General features: G+C 35.6%; 3 long non-coding RNA genes across 3 annotated transcripts; all 3 read left to right on the top strand.

The window, feature by feature from the left end:
- The first annotated feature begins 6638 nt into the window (after positions 1–6638).
- Positions 6639–8219, top strand: LOC137644612 (uncharacterized). Its single transcript, XR_011045167.1, has 3 exons — positions 6639–7139; positions 7308–7375; positions 7503–8219. It is a non-coding gene; the product is annotated as an uncharacterized lncRNA (long non-coding RNA).
- A 5895-nt stretch (positions 8220–14114) lies between these two features.
- LOC137644605 (uncharacterized) lies at positions 14115–15271 on the top strand. The gene is made up of 3 exons (XR_011045166.1): positions 14115–14167; positions 14336–14403; positions 14531–15271. It is a non-coding gene; the product is annotated as an uncharacterized lncRNA (long non-coding RNA).
- A 5871-nt stretch (positions 15272–21142) lies between these two features.
- Positions 21143–21936, top strand: LOC137644599 (uncharacterized). The gene is made up of 3 exons (XR_011045165.1): positions 21143–21195; positions 21364–21431; positions 21559–21936. It is a non-coding gene; the product is annotated as an uncharacterized lncRNA (long non-coding RNA).
- Positions 21937–22309: the final 373 nt, after the last annotated feature.

Below are 22309 nucleotides of genomic sequence, written 5' to 3'. Positions count from 1 at the left end.
CTGTTGCAAGAGTACATATGCATACTTGTGTGTTTTGCATAAAAACGTAAGAAAGGGCATTATCATTACTACCATTATTATTATTCTAATTTAACCATTTCTCATTTGAATCAAGACTTATTCATTCCTAACTCATAAGGTTTAAAAGTCATTCATAAACTTGTCATCAATATTTTGTATATTCTAAAAATAACAATTGAATACAACTAAACTAACCAAATAAAGATTTACATAAAAACCTAAATGTAAATATGAAATTAAAATTCAAGTGAACAGCTCGTGGTGTTTTATAGTACTGTTACAACATCTCTCAAGCTTAGGTACATCGAAGACAGCACTATTGCCAGGAATAGGGCCATTATACAGTTTTACCACGATTACATTACGCAAAATGGCCTCTAGCGTTAAACGAGTCATTTTGTGTCGCATACTGATCGGCTACTTCAGTGTAAATCCTTTCATAGACAGTTGGACTTCATAAATATAGATGGTTGGATGGATTCATGGAATTTGGGCCATATGGCCCGGCACTAGAATAGGGCGGGGGGGGGGGGGGGGGGTCGACTGTAGAAGTCCAAAGCGAAGAGACGTTGCAAAGACACAGTTTCTCCTTTATTTAACCAGATGGCTCAGTCAATCACTGTTCAAAGGATAAGGGCAACTCTCTTGGCTGATGTGTTTGGCAGCAAGTAGGGTAATGAGAAACTCGATCTTCCTCATTCTTCTTTGCCTGAAGATAAACTAGCTAAACTCTTGATGGACCTTGATGCTTATGGAGGTGTAGGCCCGAATAGCATTTTTCCTTTGTTTTTTTTTTATGAAGACTGCTGATTTCTTAACTCCTAAGATATGTTATTTTCAACAAGTTAGCAAGAAAAGAAGAGGGTCTTTTAGCACTTGTTGGAGAATTGGTAATGTTACTCCATTATGTAAATGTGTTTGTGGTACCCTTAGTTCAGCACATTACTGCCCAATTTCCATACCCCCGCCACCATATCTAAAGTTTTTGAACGTCTTTTGGCAAACGGTTTAAATAGACATGATGAAGGTAATCATCTGCTCCCTAGTTTGCAATTTGGCTTTTGTAAAGGCCTTGGAGCATGTGATTACCTTCTTACAATCTCCAATGCTATAAAGAAATCCATTTATTGAGGTTAGGAAGTTTATGATTGGCCTTGATTTTAGTGGTGCCTTTGACTGTGTTAATCATGAAGCCTTGTTTTAAAACTTAAACAGTTGGGAGTGGGTGGGTCTTTTCTTAGCATGACTGTTGAGTTTTTGAGTAATAGATTTCAGTTGTTGATGTTGATGGGCACCATAGTGTGTATAGAAATGTGATATCTGGTGTTCCTCAGAGTAGTGTTCTTGGCCCATTATTTTCATACTATATACACGACCTGTATATGCATATGCAGATGATGCTACTCTCTTTGCTTCAATTCCATCTCATGAATATGAATCTTGTATTGCTGAATCCCTTAATAGAGATCTAACTAAAAATATTTGCAAAGTGCAAATTATGGAGCATTAAGTCCAACTCTAACAAAACGCAAAATATATATGATTGTGGTTCCTCCACGTCGGGATGTCAGCATTGATGTTTCTTTAACTACATACGACTCTTAAAATTCTACTGTGATTCTTGATAGCAAATTTACTTTTAACAAATATATTGGTCTGTTTCTTATTCATTTGCACAAAAAATGACTTACTGAGAAAGTCCTATGAATTTCGGTATCAATATATTCTGAAGAAGTGTTTTAATTTTTTTTATTTTGCCTTGTTTTGAGTAGTGTTCTTCTGTCTGATCTTAAAATAATAATCCTCACATTAATTCATTGGACAAGAACTTGCAGTTTATTGAATTTCTTATTCCTGACCTAGATATTAATCTCTGGCGACATTGTTCAGTTAGCTCTATATACATGTCGCATAAGATTTTTCATAACTTTGACCATCCTTTGCATTCAGATCTTCCCAGACAGTACCATACTGTTCGCAATACCTAATATGCACTTAATTCTAATATCTATGTCTTCTCCATCATAAGGAGAAGCATTCTAGAATCTTTATTCCCGTTATGAGCCTATGAATAAGTTGTGGAATGATATGCCTAATCAGGCAGTTGAATCGCTGGAACTTAAAAAGTTACAACTTGCAGTAAATGCTTTTATGTCAAACAGGCTGACATATGTTTCTCATTTTAGTTTATATAGGAAAATTATGTTTTATTGTTGTTACTGTTCTTAAAATATTCTATATTAATGCTTCCCTACTTCTCCTGTAATTTATTTATTTCCTTTTCTCACTGGGTTATTGTTCCCTGTTGGAGACCTTCGGCTTATAGCATCCTGCTTTTTCAACTAGAGTTATAGCTTAAGTAATAATAATAATAATAATAATAATAATAATAATAATAATAATAATAATTAAAATATTCTATATTAATTTTTCCCTACTTCTCTTGTAATTTATTTATTTCCTTTTCTCACTGGGTTATTGTTCCCTGTTGGAGACCTTCGGCTTATAGCATCCTGCTTTTTCAACTAGAGTTATAGCTTAAGTAATAATAATAATAATAATAATAATAATAATAATAATAATAATTAAAATATTCTATATTAATTTTTCCCTACTTCTCTTGTAATTTATTTATTTCCTTTTCTCACTGGGTTATTGTTCCCTGTTGGAGACCTTCGGCTTATAGCATCCTGCTTTTTCAACTAGAGTTATAGCTTAAGTAATAATAATAATAATAATAATAATAATAATAATAATAATAATAATAATAATTAAAATATTCTATATTAATTTTTCCCTACTTCTCTTGTAATTTATTTATTTCCTTTTCTCACTGGGTTATTGTTCCCTGTTGGAGACCTTCGGCTTATAGCATCCTGCTTTTTCAACTAGAGTTATAGCTTAAGTAATAATAATAATAATAATAATAATAATAATAATAATAATAATAATAATAATAATAATAATAATAATGCCTAAAGCAAACAGGAGGAGGGACACGGCATCATTTCTCTATAGTGTGTCATTAGTATATATCTGCCAGGTATATGATTTTATAACCAATACTTGTGGATACTTCATAAATTACTACATGACGTAAAACAGAGAAAAAAAATCATATAACTAGGAATACCTTCTGACTATTGCAAAAAAAAAAATATAAAAAATTTTGATCAAGCATTTCCTTTATGAGATAAGAGTTTAGCGAACATCTTCATAGCCAAGCAGTTGTGTTCTATTTTCCTGATTCTATTTTTATGTTGTTATTGTAGAAGGCTTGACTCATCTACCATGCACGCACTGGTTCTTGCAATCTTACAACCAGGAATACAGTTTATCTTTTTACTTTTTGTTATTGAAGATTGCCTTGCCCTTCTGGCCATACATGGGATCGTGCAATCTTGCAGCCCATAATAAACATATTTACTTCTTCTTCTCCTTCTTGTAGACTGGCTGGCCCTTCTGGCAGATAAAGGCTTTTGCAATCTTGCAAGCCCGTAATAAATCTATTTACTTTTTCTTGTTGTGGATTGCCTGTCCCTTCCAGTCAGACTTGGGCTCTTACAATTTTGCAGCTCGTAGGATTTATTTACATAGCAATCTGACGTGTAGTCACTCCTTGCAAGCAGAAAGGTAGAAGGGAATATTTAATAACTAAAAAGGTAAAAGATTACTACTCAGGTGTGTTTCGGCATTCCTGGTAAACACTTGGAATATATCTTATTTAATGATACAGAACCACTTGAATACTTCAAATTGAATTGAAAGATTCCAATATTCTTTAATAAGTATTAGTTTCAGTTTTAAAAATAAATGCCGCCGTTCCTGGAATAAACAAAAATACCTTCAATGTCCATTTTCTTGCCATCCATAACATATCATGTTTTGGTGACCCGAATATTGCTGTGAGACGCTGGGAGGAGCATGCTCTGGGATGTACTGTATAGTGGTTTAAGCCTGTCTACGAAATGTCAGATGAAGCAATTCTACTGACATTTTATAGCACCTCTGTTTTCACCGTAGTATGCGGCGAGGTCCCGAGTATACGGATGACAGGGTGTTGGTGGGATTCGATTTTGAAAAATACACATTTACTACATTCTAAATCTGTGAGACGTAGGATTTCTTATCTGAGATGCCCATTTTTCTTGCTGAAAGAATTTCTTCTATTGCTTTACGGACATTGAAGGGGATGGTCAGCTCATTTGGGTCGAGAAATACGTCTGTGGGTATAGGCTATAGCTAACGATTGACTGTAGAGTGCTTCCACCGGTGAAGAGTTGAGGCTGTGTGTGGGGCTATTCTCAATCCTAATAGGATCCATGGTAAATCCTTTTTTTTTTCCCTTCAATCACGACATTTGGCGGTGAGCGCCAATTTAAGGTAGTGATGGAAACTCTCGAGCGGCTTGACCATACCATTGGCTCCAGGGTTTTGTATTCCGTCATTTGGTTTAATTTTGTCCCGAGGCTGGCGGCAAGAGAACTCCATAGAACTGACGTGAAATTAGCCCCTTTGTTAAAAGGAGAGGAGGCAAGGAAAAGGTGGGCGGAATATTTTGAAAGTTTGCTGAATGTTGAGGATAATAGGGAGGCAGATATAATTGCTGTTCCAGGTGTTGAGGTGCCAGTGATGGGAGATGAGAATGAGAGAGAGATAACAATAGATGAAGTGAGGAGAGCACTAGATGAAACGAGAGTAGGAAAAGCATCTGGTATGGATGGTGTGAAAGCTGAGATGTTGAAGGAAGGGGGTGTGACTGTACTTGAATGGTTGGTGAGATTGTTTAATATGTGTTTTGTGTTGTCAATGGTACCAGTAGATTGGGTTTGTGCATGTATTGTACCACTATATAAGGGTAAGGGAGATGTGCATGAGTGTTGTAATTCAAGAGGTATTAGTTTGTTGAGTGTAGTTGGAAAAGTGTATGGTAGAGTATTGATTAATAGGATTAAGGATAAAACAGAGAATGCAATCTTGGAAGTACAGGGTGGTTTTAGAAGAGGTAGGGGTTGTATGAATCAGATTTTTACAGTTAGGCAGATATGCGAGAAATATTTAGTAAAAGGTAAGGAGGTGTATGTTGCGTTTATGGATCTGGAGAAAGCATATGATAGAGTTGATAGGGAAGCAATGTGGAATGTGATGAGGTTATATGGAGTTGGTGGAAGGTTGTTGCAAGCAGTGAAAAGTTTATACAAAGGTAGTAAAGCATGTGTTAGAATAGGAAATGAAGTGAGTGATTGGTTTCCGGTGAGAGTGGGGCTGAGACAGGGATGTGTGATGTCGCCGTGGTTGTTTAAATTGTATGTTGATGGAGTGGTGAGAGAGGTGAATGCTCGAGTGCTTGGACGAGGATTAAAACTGGTAGGCGAGAATGACCATGAATGGGAGGTAAATCAGTTGTTGTTTGCGGATGATACTGTACTGGTAGCAGACACAGAAGAGAAGCTTGACCGACTAGTGACAGAATTTGGAAGGGTGTGTGAGAGAAGGAAATTGAGAGTCAATGTGGGTAAGAGTAAGGTTATGAGATGTACGAGAAGGGAAGGTGGTGCAAGGTTGAATGTCATGTTGAATGGAGAGTTACTTGAGGAGGTGGATCAGTTTAAGTACTTGGGGTCTATTGTTGCAGCAAATGGTGGAGTGGAAGCAGATGTACGTCAGAGAGTGAATGAAAGTTGCAAAGTGTTGGGGGCAGTTAAGGGAGTAGTAAAAAATAGAGGGTTGGGCATGAATGTAAAGAGAGTTCTGTATGAGAAAGTGATTGTACCAACTGTGATGTATGGATCGGAGTCGTGGGGAATGAAAGTGAGGGAGAGACAGAAATTGAATGTGTTTGAGATGAAGTGTCTAAGGAGTATGGCTGGTGTATCTCGAGTAGATAGGGTTAGGAACGAAGTGGTGAGGGAGAGAACGGGTGTAAGAAATGAGTTAGCGGCTTGAGTGGATATGAATGTGTTGAGGTGGTTTGGCCATGTTGAGAGAATGGAAAGTGGTTGTCTGCTAAAGAAGGTGATGAATGCAAGAGTTGATGGGAGAAGTACAAGAGGAAGGCCAAGGTTTGGGTGGATGGATGGTGTGAAGAAAGCTCTGGGTGATAGGAGGATAGATGTGAGAGAGGCAAGAGAGCGTGCTAGAAATAGGAATGAATGGCGAGCGATTGTGACGCAGTTCCAGTAGGCCCTGCTGCTTCCTCCGGTGCCTTAGATGACCGCGGAGGTAGCAGCAGTAGGGGAGTCAGCATTATGAAGCTTCATCTGTGGTGGAAATGTGGGAGGTTGGGCTGTGGCACCCTAGCAGTACCAGCTGAACTCGGTTGAGTCCCTGATTAGGCTGAAGGAACATAGAGAGTAGAGGTCCCCTTTTTCTTTTGTTTCATTGTTGGTGTCGGCTACCCCCCAAAATTGGGGGAAGTGCCTTGGTATATTGATTGATTGATTGATCACTATACATGTATTAGGGAACTCCAAGTTTGCTGATCTAGTTGATAAGAGGTTTTACTAAGCTTTTCACTTTCTGTTGTTTGACAGGTGTTGCCTGGAGCTATCTGATGCTCCAGTTGATAGTGAAAAGATATCTGTATCCCTCAGAATGGGGGGGGAGGTAAACGGAAATTAAGATTTCTTACATTTGTTTATTAGTATATGTATATATGTATTTATTGAAGTAAGGAGGACTTTTCTCTTAAACTATTAAAATAACTAGTTAAATTACATTTATATGCTTGGTACCATCTAAGTCCTGCTTGCTTACTACGAGCTAAGTAATTAGCTAACAAGCCTGCTAATCACGCCATTTTCTCTTTACTTGGGAGGTTCATGGATATACCCAAGGCAGTCTGGCCTAGCAAACCATACCGTCCATATCTTCACTGGCAGTATTTCGGCACGAAGATTTGAGCTGCTAGATTCGTGCTACAAGATTTTTATTATTGAATTTGTGCTGTGCTGCTATTTTACCGTACGATGTTTGGGTTGAGCAATTCAAGTGTTTCCGCATTGACGAAGTTATTCAACATGATCTAACTTCCCTTAATTTGGACTCTGAGCTTCCTTCGGCATGAAACTTTAAACTTCGAGGGCATTCGACTCGTCTCATAGCTTGCATGGATAAAGGTGAGAACCAAGCATTGTTAGGGGTTTCGTAATGTTTTATGGTAATCATTATCCGTTGCCTTAAGCCTTCAAAGCACCAGTATTAAAATAAATTCCTTCCTCTCTGATAGATATATATATTGTGTACTATTAAACTAATTTTGATACTTGTACAATACTTTCGCTTAGGTATAATTGGTGAAGCTAGGTCGTCCTGGGTTATCATCCTGCGTTCATCTTTCTTATTTACATTATTGGTAAGACTTTATATTAAGATTTAATTCGAAGGGTGAATGTTATAGTGAGTACATTATACAAAATTATATTGCTTATATTTATAGCCTCAGGACAGTGTTTGATGTCGGAATGTATTTCATTTTCCAGGATATCATTTATCCATATGTTTAATTGAAGTGGCTTAGTCCGAGGATAAATTCCCTGTTTCTTACATTGGCGAGCACTTCCAACATTATCGGTAATGGCTTATTAGGTTTATATAGATCATATATGCAATTTACGATTTATTCATATATACGTTGTTCAAATTGGATTTATATAATTTCCTTTCTTTTATTATATTTTGATATATTCCTTTTTGTTGTTTATACAGGTGAGGTTGGAAAAGCTGAAAGTAGTTTGGAAATTACCCCTAGATATAACCACCTTCAAGCAATCGGAATAGACAATTTATTGCATTTTTACTTCTCTGAAATGTTTATAATAAATTTGGTGAATTGTTTTGAAGAGTTTTCCTAACTACCATTGTAGAATGTTCAAATTTCAGCTTATGGCGCCCAACGTGGGGCTTTGATGGAGACTGCCGAATTTGCCGGAGTAAATTTCTTGTGTTTAAGGGTTGCTCAGAGTCCAATAATCAATTTTCTTTTCTAGCTCGTTATATTTTGTTAATTATGAATAAGTTACAGGTATTTGTAGGTCAGCGGAAGACTATTAGGAAAAAGGTCACTGAATGTTTTAATAATGTTAATAATTATGATTCCTTTAATCCTTCTGAGCGTTTGTCTGAGAGAGCTATTCTCTTACATTATAAGGAAAAGTTGTCTGATCTCGATAGTAAGATTATAGCTGAGAAATTTTTTGATAGAGAAACTGTTATCGAGGCTGATTTGGAAACTGAATTAAATTCATGTCAAGATTATTTGGATAAAATTGAAAGGTTATTGCCCTTGCTTGATGTTCCTGCAAATCCTTGTTCTAATGTAACTGATACTGCTAGAAGCTTGCTTAAGCAGCCCACAGCTCCTCTTCCAAAATTTAGTAGTAGAGAAGGGGAAGATTTTTTAAGGTTCATAACCGAGTTTGAAAACACAACCAGCGCATTTAGTTATCCAGATAGGGATTTGTTGCTCTTACTAAAACAGCAAATAGATGGTAGGGCTACGTATTTGTTGTATAGCTTAGAAGCTGACAAGCAATCTTATAAAGATGCCAAGGAGTTGTTGGTTTCAGCTTTTGCTTCTAAAGAAGCTAGAATAAATTCTACCATCCAGAAATTGTTGAATCTTAAGCTTGGAGAGAAGGATGATCCTTTCATATATATCTCAAATCTGAGAACTATTTGCGAGGCTGTTAGGACGTTAAAAATTGATGCTAATGAGTTTACAAGGTTTTTTGCTTGGCGTGGTATTAATGATAATTTCAAGAGTCACTTGGTTCAAATCACCACGAAAACTCACCCCTCTTTGGATGATATTCTTGATAATTTTTTCAATGCTAGTGAGAGGTACGAAAGTACTAAATGTAAAACTCCTCAAGAGATTAAGTTCAGAAATAAGTTCAGAAATACTCCTGTTAAAGACAGTACTGATAGTTTGGCCGTTAAAACTAAAGTAATGGAAAGTAAATCTTCTGTACCAAACTGTCTCCTTTGTAGTAGAAGTGATAGTAAGGAAACTAATCATTATGTTAATAAATGTCAAAAATTCTCTACTCCTGCAGAAAAAGTTCACATAATTGAGTCTTTCGGAGGTTGTGTAAAATGTGGAATGTTAAACCATATGTCTAGCGAGTGTAGGTTTAGGTTTAAAAAGCGTTGCATAAATTGTAATGGTTACACATGAGTTACCTTTGTGTGTCAGAATCTGCAAGGGATGGATCATCTCGGACTAATAAACATAATTCTAATGCCAAACAGGAGGCTAGCAGTGGAGTTGCTGTAACCCAACAGTATTCGACGAATTCCATATTGCCCACATTTACTTTTTCTCTTGAGGACAATGATAGTGTCTATAGGGGTTTGAAGGACAGCGGTTCTCAGAGTACATTTGTGTCTGCTAGATTAGCAAATTCACGAAAGTTTAAAATTGTTCACTCAAACATTGAGCTCACTGTCAAGGGATTTAATGAGAGTAAAAAGTACTGTACTAAAGTTATTAAGATGCCTCTTAGGATTGGAGATTCAGTGGAGCATATTTCGGCAATTGTGGTTCCGGAGATAAGCATTAATTTGGAGTTACCCTTTCTTGGTGAACTTGTTGAAGCTGTGCACAGTAAAGGGTTAGTACTTGCTGATAAATTGTTGAATAGTAATTTGAGGAAAATTGATAATGTGCATCTTTTGCTGGGCACAGATTCTTTCAGTTGCCTAACAGGAAAAGAGATAGTGATTGGTAATGTGAGTCCCTCTGTGTACATTGAATCTAAAGCAGGAATAATGCTCACTGGTAATATTGAAGCTTTGCTTGCCAATTTCAGAGGTACAGATGGGGGATTGGGAGCTTGTTTATCAGTAAGTAAGGAAGCTAATTGTTCAAATATCCATGTTTATAGCAATTCTTTTTTTCTTAGCAATATTGTTGATATTTTGGAAGAAAATTGCCTATCAGGGTTTACTACTAATACATTTTTTTCAGTCCTTAATGATAAGGGTGATATTTTGGAGGGACAATTGCAGCGTGCCACTGATCAAATTCTCGAATCTGAGTGCAAATATTTCTTGAATTATGATCAAATGAATTATTGTGAAACTAATACAGACCTTGACGAAAAGTTAACTGAATTTACTTTAAAACAGATTAGTAGAAGATCTGACGGAAGGATAGAAGTTCCTTTGTCATGGAATACCAAAGTGTCTCATTTAATTTCTAAAAATGAGGTGTTATCTAAGCTCATACTTAAGTCAAACCTTAAGAAACTCAGGAAGAATGAAGGTCATTTACAATTAGTTGATCAAACTTTTAAAGAGCAGATTAAGTTGGGTATCATTGAGCCAATATATGATTTAGAGGTTTACAAGGCTGAACATCCCTACTTCTCTTTTTTGCCTCATATGCCTATTTTTAAGCCAGACAGAGAGTCGACTAAATGTAGGGTAGTGTTTTTGTCTAATCTCAAGGAATCTTCTAAAAGCACATATTTATCACATAACCAGTGTATGTTTTCAGGACCTATTTTGAATCAGAAATTGTCATCATCTTTCCTTAATTTACGGTTTGATAAGAATTTGTTAGTTTTTGATTTGCAGAAGGCGTTTAATATGCTTGCTTTAAGTGAAGCTGACCAAGCTAGATTACTGTTTTACTGGTACAAGAATGTTAGTAAGGGAGATTTTTCCTTGGTTGCATTCAAGAATGTTAGGCTTCCGTTTGGATTAAGATGCAGCCCATTTTTACTTATGATATCTCTGTATTACATATTAGTTGCACAAGCATCTGACCAGTCAATGTTGTCTGAATTGAAGCATTCAATATATTCACTTATATATATGGATAATGGAGCTGTCACTTTCAATGATTCAGAGAGTTTATATTGGGCTTATAAACAGATTCCATGTATTTTTGAGCCATACAATTTCAAGGTTCAGCAGATTGTCACTAATGATAGGGATTTACAGGATGTAATTGATGTAGAGAATAAAGTAGTCACTCCTGAAATAAATAAACTGTTCGGTCTAACATGGGATAGGTACTCTGATGAGATATTTACAAAGCCCATTAATCTAAATGCTGAAGCTAAGACTAAAAGGTCCATATTGCAAACGATTGCTTCCCAGTTCGATATCTTTGGATTTAATATGCCATTATTTAACAGGTGTAGATTATTTATGCATAAATTACAGTGTCGAAAGAAACTTGGATGGGATCAAATACTATCTCAGGAGTTGCAGAAGGAATGGCAAAATATTTCGAAGCAGTGTAACAGAGCAGCACCTTTACGTATTTCTAGATCTGTTGGTCCTCGTAATGGTGAATATAGTATTGTAGTGTTTACAGATGCCAGTCGTGATATATATGGATGTGTCCTTTATTTGCTTCATAAGGAATCTAATAAGCTTAGCTTCGTTCATGCCAAGAATAGGCTAGTTAATAAACAGCTAGATGGCAAGTCGATACCAGCCCTTGAGTTAAATGCAATAAGTTTGGGAGTAGAATGTGCTATGGAAATTTTCAATGACTTGTCTGGGTCACATTGCATGAAGCCTCTACAGATTATGAATATGACTTTATATACAGATTCCATTTGTGCTTTATATTGGCTTAATGCATCTGCATCTAAACTAGATAAAATGAATAAACACACAACATTTGTTCGCAACAGGATTCATAATATTCAGAGAAAGTGTGAAATGTTTCCTGTTACTTTTAAATTTGTTTCTGGTAAGGCAAATCCTGCAGATTTGGTGACAAGATGTGTGTCGTATAATCAACTTATGAATTCAAATTATTTTTCAGGACCTAGTTTGGATGAAGCCAATATTCCAGAGCTATCAGTCTCAATACCAGCATTTGAAATTGGTGAAGAGAGCAATTGTTCCCATGGTCTTTCTGTGCTTTTGTCCAGTGCGGAGCCTCTCATTGATATTAACAAGTTTTCCACTTTTAGGAGACTAGTGCTAGTATATCGGAGAGTTTTGATGTGTGTCCAGAAATGGAAAGTCAGAGCAGGGTTGAAGTGTGATAATGATGATTCTAGTACTCCCTACTTTGCTCAAGCCATTAATTTATTGATATCTTTTGAGCAGAAGAAACATTTTCCTGAGGTTTTTGAATATTTCAGTCAAGTTAATGTGCCTATTAAAGACATTCCTTCTATTGTGACAAAGTTCAACATATTTTTTGATGAGCAAGGTTTACTTAGAGTAAGAAGTAAATTTAAGAAGTGGTATTTAAACAAAGATAAAAAGTTTCCCATTCTACTGCCTAATGATAGTTATCTCACAAGACTTATTATAATGAATGCTCATGATAAATTACTTCATTCTGGTAGTTATGCCGTATTGACCGAATTAAGAAGAAATTATTTCATACCCAAACATTTTTCTACTGTTAAGAAAGCTTTGAAGCAGTGTGTTCATTGCCGTCGGTTCAATAGTCGTAGCATTAAACTTAATCAGAATTCCTATAGAGCTTTCCGTTGTAATCCACCTAATGTACCTTTTGCCAATATATTTATAGATTATCTTAGTCCATTTTCAGTTAAAGTTAGTGGTGGGACACATAAAGTATGGTTATTATCTTTGACTTGTACTTGGTCTAGAGCAATTAATATGAAGATAGTTAAAAGTTTAATTGTATGTGAATTTTTAAGAGCTTTTCAGATGCATTGCTTGGAGTATGGGATCCCTCAGTTGTGCATTAGTGATCAGGGATAGCAGCTTGTAGCCGGAGCTAATATTATTACCTCATTTATCAGGGATCCAGAAACTCTGCTTTATTTTGAAGAAAATAATGTTGCCCCTCTTTCCTTTCAACAATATTCCAAAGGTGCTAGTCAGTTGGGATCTATGGTTGAGGTGTGCGTTAAAATGGTAAAAAGGTTAATTTTTGGAGCAATAAAGAATAACATTTTATCCTATTCGGATTTTGAATTTTTAGTATGTAATGTGATCCATCTCACTAATAGACGTCCCATAGCTTTTAAGGAAGTTGTTAGAAATGATAGTAAAGATTCTCTTCCTGAACCAATCACCCCTGAACATTTGATCAGAGGGTATGAGCTGTCTTCTTTAAATTTGATTCCTGAATTGCAGAGCATTCCACAAGATCCAGATTTTGATTCCAGAGACATAGAGAGGAGTTGCCAGGAGTTGTGCAAGGTTAAAAAAAATCTTAATAATATTTATCATAATGAGTTTTTAGGTAATTTATTATATCAAGCTATTGACCAAAAGGACAGGTATCGTCCGGTTTCTCATGCATTGATAAAGCCAGGAGATGTAGTTCTTGTGAAGTAAAAGGAGTAATTATCCCCAAGGAATAGTTCGCGAAGTTGTAAGTAATGATTTGGGAGAGGCGACCCAAGTAACTGTACTGAAAGGGAAAACTAAAAAGATTAGCAAGTTACATGCAAGTCAAATAATTCCTTTCCTTGAGAGTAATACTACTGATGATATAGTTTGTAATACTGATACTAAGAATGTTCCTGGTGCTGTTAGAAAGAAAATTTCCGCACGGCCTAAAAGAAAAGCTGCTACGATAAGTGAGGAAAGAACAAGAAAAGTGTTGCTCTAATTTCATATGTTCATTTACAGCGATGAAGATTTTTTACCTTTGAAAAATCTTCATCCTCTTCCGTGGACTAAACGGAAATTAAGATTTCTTACATTTGTTTATTAGTATATGTATATATGTATTTATTGAAGTAAGGAGGACTTTTCTCTTAAACTATTAAAATAACTAGTTGAATTACATTTATATGCTTGGTACCATCTAAGTCCTGCTTGCTTACTACGAGCTAAGTAATTAGCTAACAAGCCTGCTAATCATGCCATTTTCTCTTTACTTGGGAGGTTCATGGATATACCCAAGGCAGTCTGGCCTAGCAAACCATACCGTCCATATCTTCACTGGCAGTATTTCGGCACGAAGATTTGAGCTGCTAGATTCGTGCTACAAGATTTTTATTATTGAATTTGTGCTGTGCTGCTATTTTACCGTACGATGTTTGGGTTGAGCAATTCAAGTGTTTCCGCATTGACGAAGTTATTCAACATGATCTAACTTCCCTTAATTTGGACTCTGAGCTTCCTTCGGCATGAAATTTTAAACTTCGAGGGCATTCGACTCGTCTCATAGCTTGCATGGATAAAGGTGAGAACCAAGCATTGTTAGGGGTTTCGTAATGTTTTATGGTAATCATTATCCGTTGCCTTAAGCCTTCAAAGCACCAGTATTAAAATAAATTCCTTCCTCTCTGATAGATATATATATTGTGTACTATTAAACTAATTTTGATACTTGTACAATACTTTCGCTTAGGTATAATTGGTGAAGCTAGGTCGTCCTGGGTTATCATCCTGCGTTCATCTTTCTTATTTACATTATTGGTAAGACTTTATATTAAGATTTAATTCGAAGGGTGAATGTTATAGTGAGTACATTATATAAAATTATATTGCTTATATTTATAGCCTCAGGACAGTGTTTGATGTCGGAATGTATTTCATTTTCCAGGATATCATTTATCCATATGTTTAATTGAAGTGGCTTAGTCCGAGGATAAATTCCCTGTTTCTTACATTGGCGAGCACTTCCAACATTATCGGTAATGGCTTATTAGGTTTATATAGATCATATATGCAATTTACGATTTATTCATATATACGTTGTTCAAATTGGATTTATATAATTTCCTTTCTTTTATTATATTTTGATATATTCCTTTTTGTTGTTTATACAGGTGAGGTTGGAAAAGCTGAAAGTAGTTTGGAAATTACCCCTAGATATAACCACCTTCAAGCAATCGGAATAGACAATTTATTGCATTTTTACTTCTCTGAAATGTTTATAATAAATTTGGTGAATTGTTTTGAAGAGTTTTCCTAACTACCATTGTAGAATGTTCAAATTTCAGCTTATGGCGCCCAACGTGGGGCTTTGATGGAGACTGCCGAATTTGCCGGAGTAAATTTCTTGTGTTTAAGGGTTGCTCAGAGTCCAATAATCAATTTTCTTTTCTAGCTCGTTATATTTTGTTAATTATGAATAAGTTACAGGTATTTGTAGGTCAGCGGAAGACTATTAGGAAAAAGGTCACTGAATGTTTTAATAATGTTAATAATTATGATTCCTTTAATCCTTCTGAGCGTTTGTCTGAGAGAGCTATTCTCTTACATTATAAGGAAAAGTTGTCTGATCTCGATAGTAAGATTATAGCTGAGAAATTTTTTGATAGAGAAACTGTTATCGAGGCTGATTTGGAAACTGAATTAAATTCATGTCAAGATTATTTGGATAAAATTGAAAGGTTATTGCCCTTGCTTGATGTTCCTGCAAATCCTTGTTCTAATGTAACTGATACTGCTAGAAGCTTGCTTAAGCAGCCCACAGCTCCTCTTCCAAAATTTAGTAGTAGAGAAGGGGAAGATTTTTTAAGGTTCATAACCGAGTTTGAAAACACAACCAGCGCATTTAGTTATCCAGATAGGGATTTGTTGCTCTTACTAAAACAGCAAATAGATGGTAGGGCTACGTATTTGTTGTATAGCTTAGAAGCTGACAAGCAATCTTATAAAGATGCCAAGGAGTTGTTGGTTTCAGCTTTTGCTTCTAAAGAAGCTAGAATAAATTCTACCATCCAGAAATTGTTGAATCTTAAGCTTGGAGAGAAGGATGATCCTTTCATATATATCTCAAATCTGAGAACTATTTGCGAGGCTGTTAGGACGTTAAAAATTGATGCTAATGAGTTTACAAGGTTTTTTGCTTGGCGTGGTATTAATGATAATTTCAAGAGTCACTTGGTTCAAATCACCACGAAAACTCACCCCTCTTTGGATGATATTCTTGATAATTTTTTCAATGCTAGTGAGAGGTACGAAAGTACTAAATGTAAAACTCCTCAAGAGATTAAGTTCAGAAATAAGTTCAGAAATACTCCTGTTAAAGACAGTACTGATAGTTTGGCCGTTAAAACTAAAGTAATGGAAAGTAAATCTTCTGTACCAAACTGTCTCCTTTGTAGTAGAAGTGATAGTAAGGAAACTAATCATTATGTTAATAAATGTCAAAAATTCTCTACTCCTGCAGAAAAAGTTCACATAATTGAGTCTTTCGGAGGTTGTGTAAAATGTGGAATGTTAAACCATATGTCTAGCGAGTGTAGGTTTAGGTTTAAAAAGCGTTGCATAAATTGTAATGGTTACACATGAGTTACCTTTGTGTGTCAGAATCTGCAAGGGATGGATCATCTCGGACTAATAAACATAATTCTAATGCCAAACAGGAGGCTAGCAGTGGAGTTGCTGTAACCCAACAGTATTCGACGAATTCCATATTGCCCACATTTACTTTTTCTCTTGAGGACAATGATAGTGTCTATAGGGGTTTGAAGGACAGCGGTTCTCAGAGTACATTTGTGTCTGCTAGATTAGCAAATTCACGAAAGTTTAAAATTGTTCACTCAAACATTGAGCTCACTGTCAAGGGATTTAATGAGAGTAAAAAGTACTGTACTAAAGTTATTAAGATGCCTCTTAGGATTGGAGATTCAGTGGAGCATATTTCGGCAATTGTGGTTCCGGAGATAAGCATTAATTTGGAGTTACCCTTTCTTGGTGAACTTGTTGAAGCTGTGCACAGTAAAGGGTTAGTACTTGCTGATAAATTGTTGAATAGTAATTTGAGGAAAATTGATAATGTGCATCTTTTGCTGGGCACAGATTCTTTCAGTTGCCTAACAGGAAAAGAGATAGTGATTGGTAATGTGAGTCCCTCTGTGTACATTGAATCTAAAGCAGGAATAATGCTCACTGGTAATATTGAAGCTTTGCTTGCCAATTTCAGAGGTACAGATGGGGGATTGGGAGCTTGTTTATCAGTAAGTAAGGAAGCTAATTGTTCAAATATCCATGTTTATAGCAATTCTTTTTTTCTTAGCAATATTGTTGATATTTTGGAAGAAAATTGCCTATCAGGGTTTACTACTAATACATTTTTTTCAGTCCTTAATGATAAGGGTGATATTTTGGAGGGACAATTGCAGCGTGCCACTGATCAAATTCTCGAATCTGAGTGCAAATATTTCTTGAATTATGATCAAATGAATTATTGTGAAACTAATACAGACCTTGACGAAAAGTTAACTGAATTTACTTTAAAACAGATTAGTAGAAGATCTGACGGAAGGATAGAAGTTCCTTTGTCATGGAATACCAAAGTGTCTCATTTAATTTCTAAAAATGAGGTGTTATCTAAGCTCATACTTAAGTCAAACCTTAAGAAACTCAGGAAGAATGAAGGTCATTTACAATTAGTTGATCAAACTTTTAAAGAGCAGATTAAGTTGGGTATCATTGAGCCAATATATGATTTAGAGGTTTACAAGGCTGAACATCCCTACTTCTCTTTTTTGCCTCATATGCCTATTTTTAAGCCAGACAGAGAGTCGACTAAATGTAGGGTAGTGTTTTTGTCTAATCTCAAGGAATCTTCTAAAAGCACATATTTATCACATAACCAGTGTATGTTTTCAGGACCTATTTTGAATCAGAAATTGTCATCATCTTTCCTTAATTTACGGTTTGATAAGAATTTGTTAGTTTTTGATTTGCAGAAGGCGTTTAATATGCTTGCTTTAAGTGAAGCTGACCAAGCTAGATTACTGTTTTACTGGTACAAGAATGTTAGTAAGGGAGATTTTTCCTTGGTTGCATTCAAGAATGTTAGGCTTCCGTTTGGATTAAGATGCAGCCCATTTTTACTTATGATATCTCTGTATTACATATTAGTTGCACAAGCATCTGACCAGTCAATGTTGTCTGAATTGAAGCATTCAATATATTCACTTATATATATGGATAATGGAGCTGTCACTTTCAATGATTCAGAGAGTTTATATTGGGCTTATAAACAGATTCCATGTATTTTTGAGCCATACAATTTCAAGGTTCAGCAGATTGTCACTAATGATAGGGATTTACAGGATGTAATTGATGTAGAGAATAAAGTAGTCACTCCTGAAATAAATAAACTGTTCGGTCTAACATGGGATAGGTACTCTGATGAGATATTTACAAAGCCCATTAATCTAAATGCTGAAGCTAAGACTAAAAGGTCCATATTGCAAACGATTGCTTCCCAGTTCGATATCTTTGGATTTAATATGCCATTATTTAACAGGTGTAGATTATTTATGCATAAATTACAGTGTCGAAAGAAACTTGGATGGGATCAAATACTATCTCAGGAGTTGCAGAAGGAATGGCAAAATATTTCGAAGCAGTGTAACAGAGCAGCACCTTTACGTATTTCTAGATCTGTTGGTCCTCGTAATGGTGAATATAGTATTGTAGTGTTTACAGATGCCAGTCGTGATATATATGGATGTGTCCTTTATTTGCTTCATAAGGAATCTAATAAGCTTAGCTTCGTTCATGCCAAGAATAGGCTAGTTAATAAACAGCTAGATGGCAAGTCGATACCAGCCCTTGAGTTAAATGCAATAAGTTTGGGAGTAGAATGTGCTATGGAAATTTTCAATGACTTGTCTGGGTCACATTGCATGAAGCCTCTACAGATTATGAATATGACTTTATATACAGATTCCATTTGTGCTTTATATTGGCTTAATGCATCTGCATCTAAACTAGATAAAATGAATAAACACACAACATTTGTTCGCAACAGGATTCATAATATTCAGAGAAAGTGTGAAATGTTTCCTGTTACTTTTAAATTTGTTTCTGGTAAGGCAAATCCTGCAGATTTGGTGACAAGATGTGTGTCGTATAATCAACTTATGAATTCAAATTATTTTTCAGGACCTAGTTTGGATGAAGCCAATATTCCAGAGCTATCAGTCTCAATACCAGCATTTGAAATTGGTGAAGAGAGCAATTGTTCCCATGGTCTTTCTGTGCTTTTGTCCAGTGCGGAGCCTCTCATTGATATTAACAAGTTTTCCACTTTTAGGAGACTAGTGCTAGTATATCGGAGAGTTTTGATGTGTGTCCAGAAATGGAAAGTCAGAGCAGGGTTGAAGTGTGATAATGATGATTCTAGTACTCCCTACTTTGCTCAAGCCATTAATTTATTGATATCTTTTGAGCAGAAGAAACATTTTCCTGAGGTTTTTGAATATTTCAGTCAAGTTAATGTGCCTATTAAAGACATTCCTTCTATTGTGACAAAGTTCAACATATTTTTTGATGAGCAAGGTTTACTTAGAGTAAGAAGTAAATTTAAGAAGTGGTATTTAAACAAAGATAAAAAGTTTCCCATTCTACTGCCTAATGATAGTTATCTCACAAGACTTATTATAATGAATGCTCATGATAAATTACTTCATTCTGGTAGTTATGCCGTATTGACCGAATTAAGAAGAAATTATTTCATACCCAAACATTTTTCTACTGTTAAGAAAGCTTTGAAGCAGTGTGTTCATTGCCGTCGGTTCAATAGTCGTAGCATTAAACTTAATCAGAATTCCTATAGAGCTTTCCGTTGTAATCCACCTAATGTACCTTTTGCCAATATATTTATAGATTATCTTAGTCCATTTTCAGTTAAAGTTAGTGGTGGGACACATAAAGTATGGTTATTATCTTTGACTTGTACTTGGTCTAGAGCAATTAATATGAAGATAGTTAAAAGTTTAATTGTATGTGAATTTTTAAGAGCTTTTCAGATGCATTGCTTGGAGTATGGGATCCCTCAGTTGTGCATTAGTGATCAGGGATAGCAGCTTGTAGCCGGAGCTAATATTATTACCTCATTTATCAGGGATCCAGAAACTCTGCTTTATTTTGAAGAAAATAATGTTGCCCCTCTTTCCTTTCAACAATATTCCAAAGGTGCTAGTCAGTTGGGATCTATGGTTGAGGTGTGCGTTAAAATGGTAAAAAGGTTAATTTTTGGAGCAATAAAGAATAACATTTTATCCTATTCGGATTTTGAATTTTTAGTATGTAATGTGATCCATCTCACTAATAGACGTCCCATAGCTTTTAAGGAAGTTGTTAGAAATGATAGTAAAGATTCTCTTCCTGAACCAATCACCCCTGAACATTTGATCAGAGGGTATGAGCTGTCTTCTTTAAATTTGATTCCTGAATTGCAGAGCATTCCACAAGATCCAGATTTTGATTCCAGAGACATAGAGAGGAGTTGCCAGGAGTTGTGCAAGGTTAAAAAAAATCTTAATAATATTTATCATAATGAGTTTTTAGGTAATTTATTATATCAAGCTATTGACCAAAAGGACAGGTATCGTCCGGTTTCTCATGCATTGATAAAGCCAGGAGATGTAGTTCTTGTGAAGTAAAAGGAGTAATTATCCCCAAGGAATAGTTCGCGAAGTTGTAAGTAATGATTTGGGAGAGGCGACCCAAGTAACTGTACTGAAAGGGAAAACTAAAAAGATTAGCAAGTTACATGCAAGTCAAATAATTCCTTTCCTTGAGAGTAATACTACTGATGATATAGTTTGTAATACTGATACTAAGAATGTTCCTGGTGCTGTTAGAAAGAAAATTTCCGCACGGCCTAAAAGAAAAGCTGCTACGATAAGTGAGGAAAGAACAAGAAAAGTGTTGCTCTAATTTCATATGTTCATTTACAGCGATGAAGATTTTTTACCTTTGAAAAATCTTCATCCTCTTCCGTGGACTAAACGGAAATTAAGATTTCTTACATTTGTTTATTAGTATATGTATATATGTATTTATTGAAGTAAGGAGGACTTTTCTCTTAAACTATTAAAATAACTAGTTGAATTACATTTATATGCTTGGTACCATCTAAGTCCTGCTTGCTTACTACGAGCTAAGTAATTAGCTAACAAGCCTGCTAATCATGCCATTTTCTCTTTACTTGGGAGGTTCATGGATATACCCAAGGCAGTCTGGCCTAGCAAACCATACCGTCCATATCTTCACTGGCAGTATTTCGGCACGAAGATTTGAGCTGCTAGATTCGTGCTACAAGATTTTTATTATTGAATTTGTGCTGTGCTGCTATTTTACCGTACGATGTTTGGGTTGAGCAATTCAAGTGTTTCCGCATTGACGAAGTTATTCAACATGATCTAACTTCCCTTAATTTGGACTCTGAGCTTCCTTCGGCATGAAATTTTAAACTTCGAGGGCATTCGACTCGTCTCATAGCTTGCATGGATAAAGGTGAGAACCAAGCATTGTTAGGGGTTTCGTAATGTTTTATGGTAATCATTATCCGTTGCCTTAAGCCTTCAAAGCACCAGTATTAAAATAAATTCCTTCCTCTCTGATAGATATATATATTGTGTACTATTAAACTAATTTTGATACTTGTACAATACTTTCGCTTAGGTATAATTGGTGAAGCTAGGTCGTCCTGGGTTATCATCCTGCGTTCATCTTTCTTATTTACATTATTGGTAAGACTTTATATTAAGATTTAATTCGAAGGGTGAATGTTATAGTGAGTACATTATACAAAATTATATTGCTTATATTTATAGCCTCAGGACAGTGTTTGATGTCGGAATGTATTTCATTTTCCAGGATATCATTTATCCATATGTTTAATTGAAGTGGCTTAGTCCGAGGATAAATTCCCTGTTTCTTACATTGGCGAGCACTTCCAACATTATCGGTAATGGCTTATTAGGTTTATATAGATCATATATGCAATTTACGATTTATTCATATATACGTTGTTCAAATTGGATTTATATAATTTCCTTTCTTTTATTATATTTTGATATATTCCTTTTTGTTGTTTATACAGGTGAGGTTGGAAAAGCTGAAAGTAGTTTGGAAATTACCCCTAGATATAACCACCTTCAAGCAATCGGAATAGACAATTTATTGCATTTTTACTTCTCTGAAATGTTTATAATAAATTTGGTGAATTGTTTTGAAGAGTTTTCCTAACTACCATTGTAGAATGTTCAAATTTCAGCTTAGGAGGTACAGGTCCCAGAATGTTGCCATGGCACCTGTATTTCAAATGCCAAAACAGCTGTAATTAAAAGTATATGTCCTGAGGATGGCAATGATTGCTGTCTTTTTAACATCTTCCACTAACAGGACTTGAGGAGTTCAGTTTTCAAATCATCTAGTAGGTCAGTTACCCGTGCTGTTAGGAAGAGGGTATCTGTCTGGTACTGTTTGAATGCGAAGTACCCGGTAGTCCCCACAATGTCACCCTATGCGTCTTCATTAGACACCATGTGTAGAGGACATGGCCACGAATTCGAGGATTTTTGGGAGATTCCTACCTGGTCCATGCCCTGAAATGATTGCTTTGTGT

This window comes from Palaemon carinicauda, chromosome 1 (assembly GCF_036898095.1).
Source record: "Palaemon carinicauda isolate YSFRI2023 chromosome 1, ASM3689809v2, whole genome shotgun sequence".
NCBI lineage: Eukaryota > Metazoa > Arthropoda > Malacostraca > Decapoda > Palaemonidae > Palaemon > Palaemon carinicauda.
This window is presented reverse-complemented; position numbering and strand designations above follow the sequence as displayed.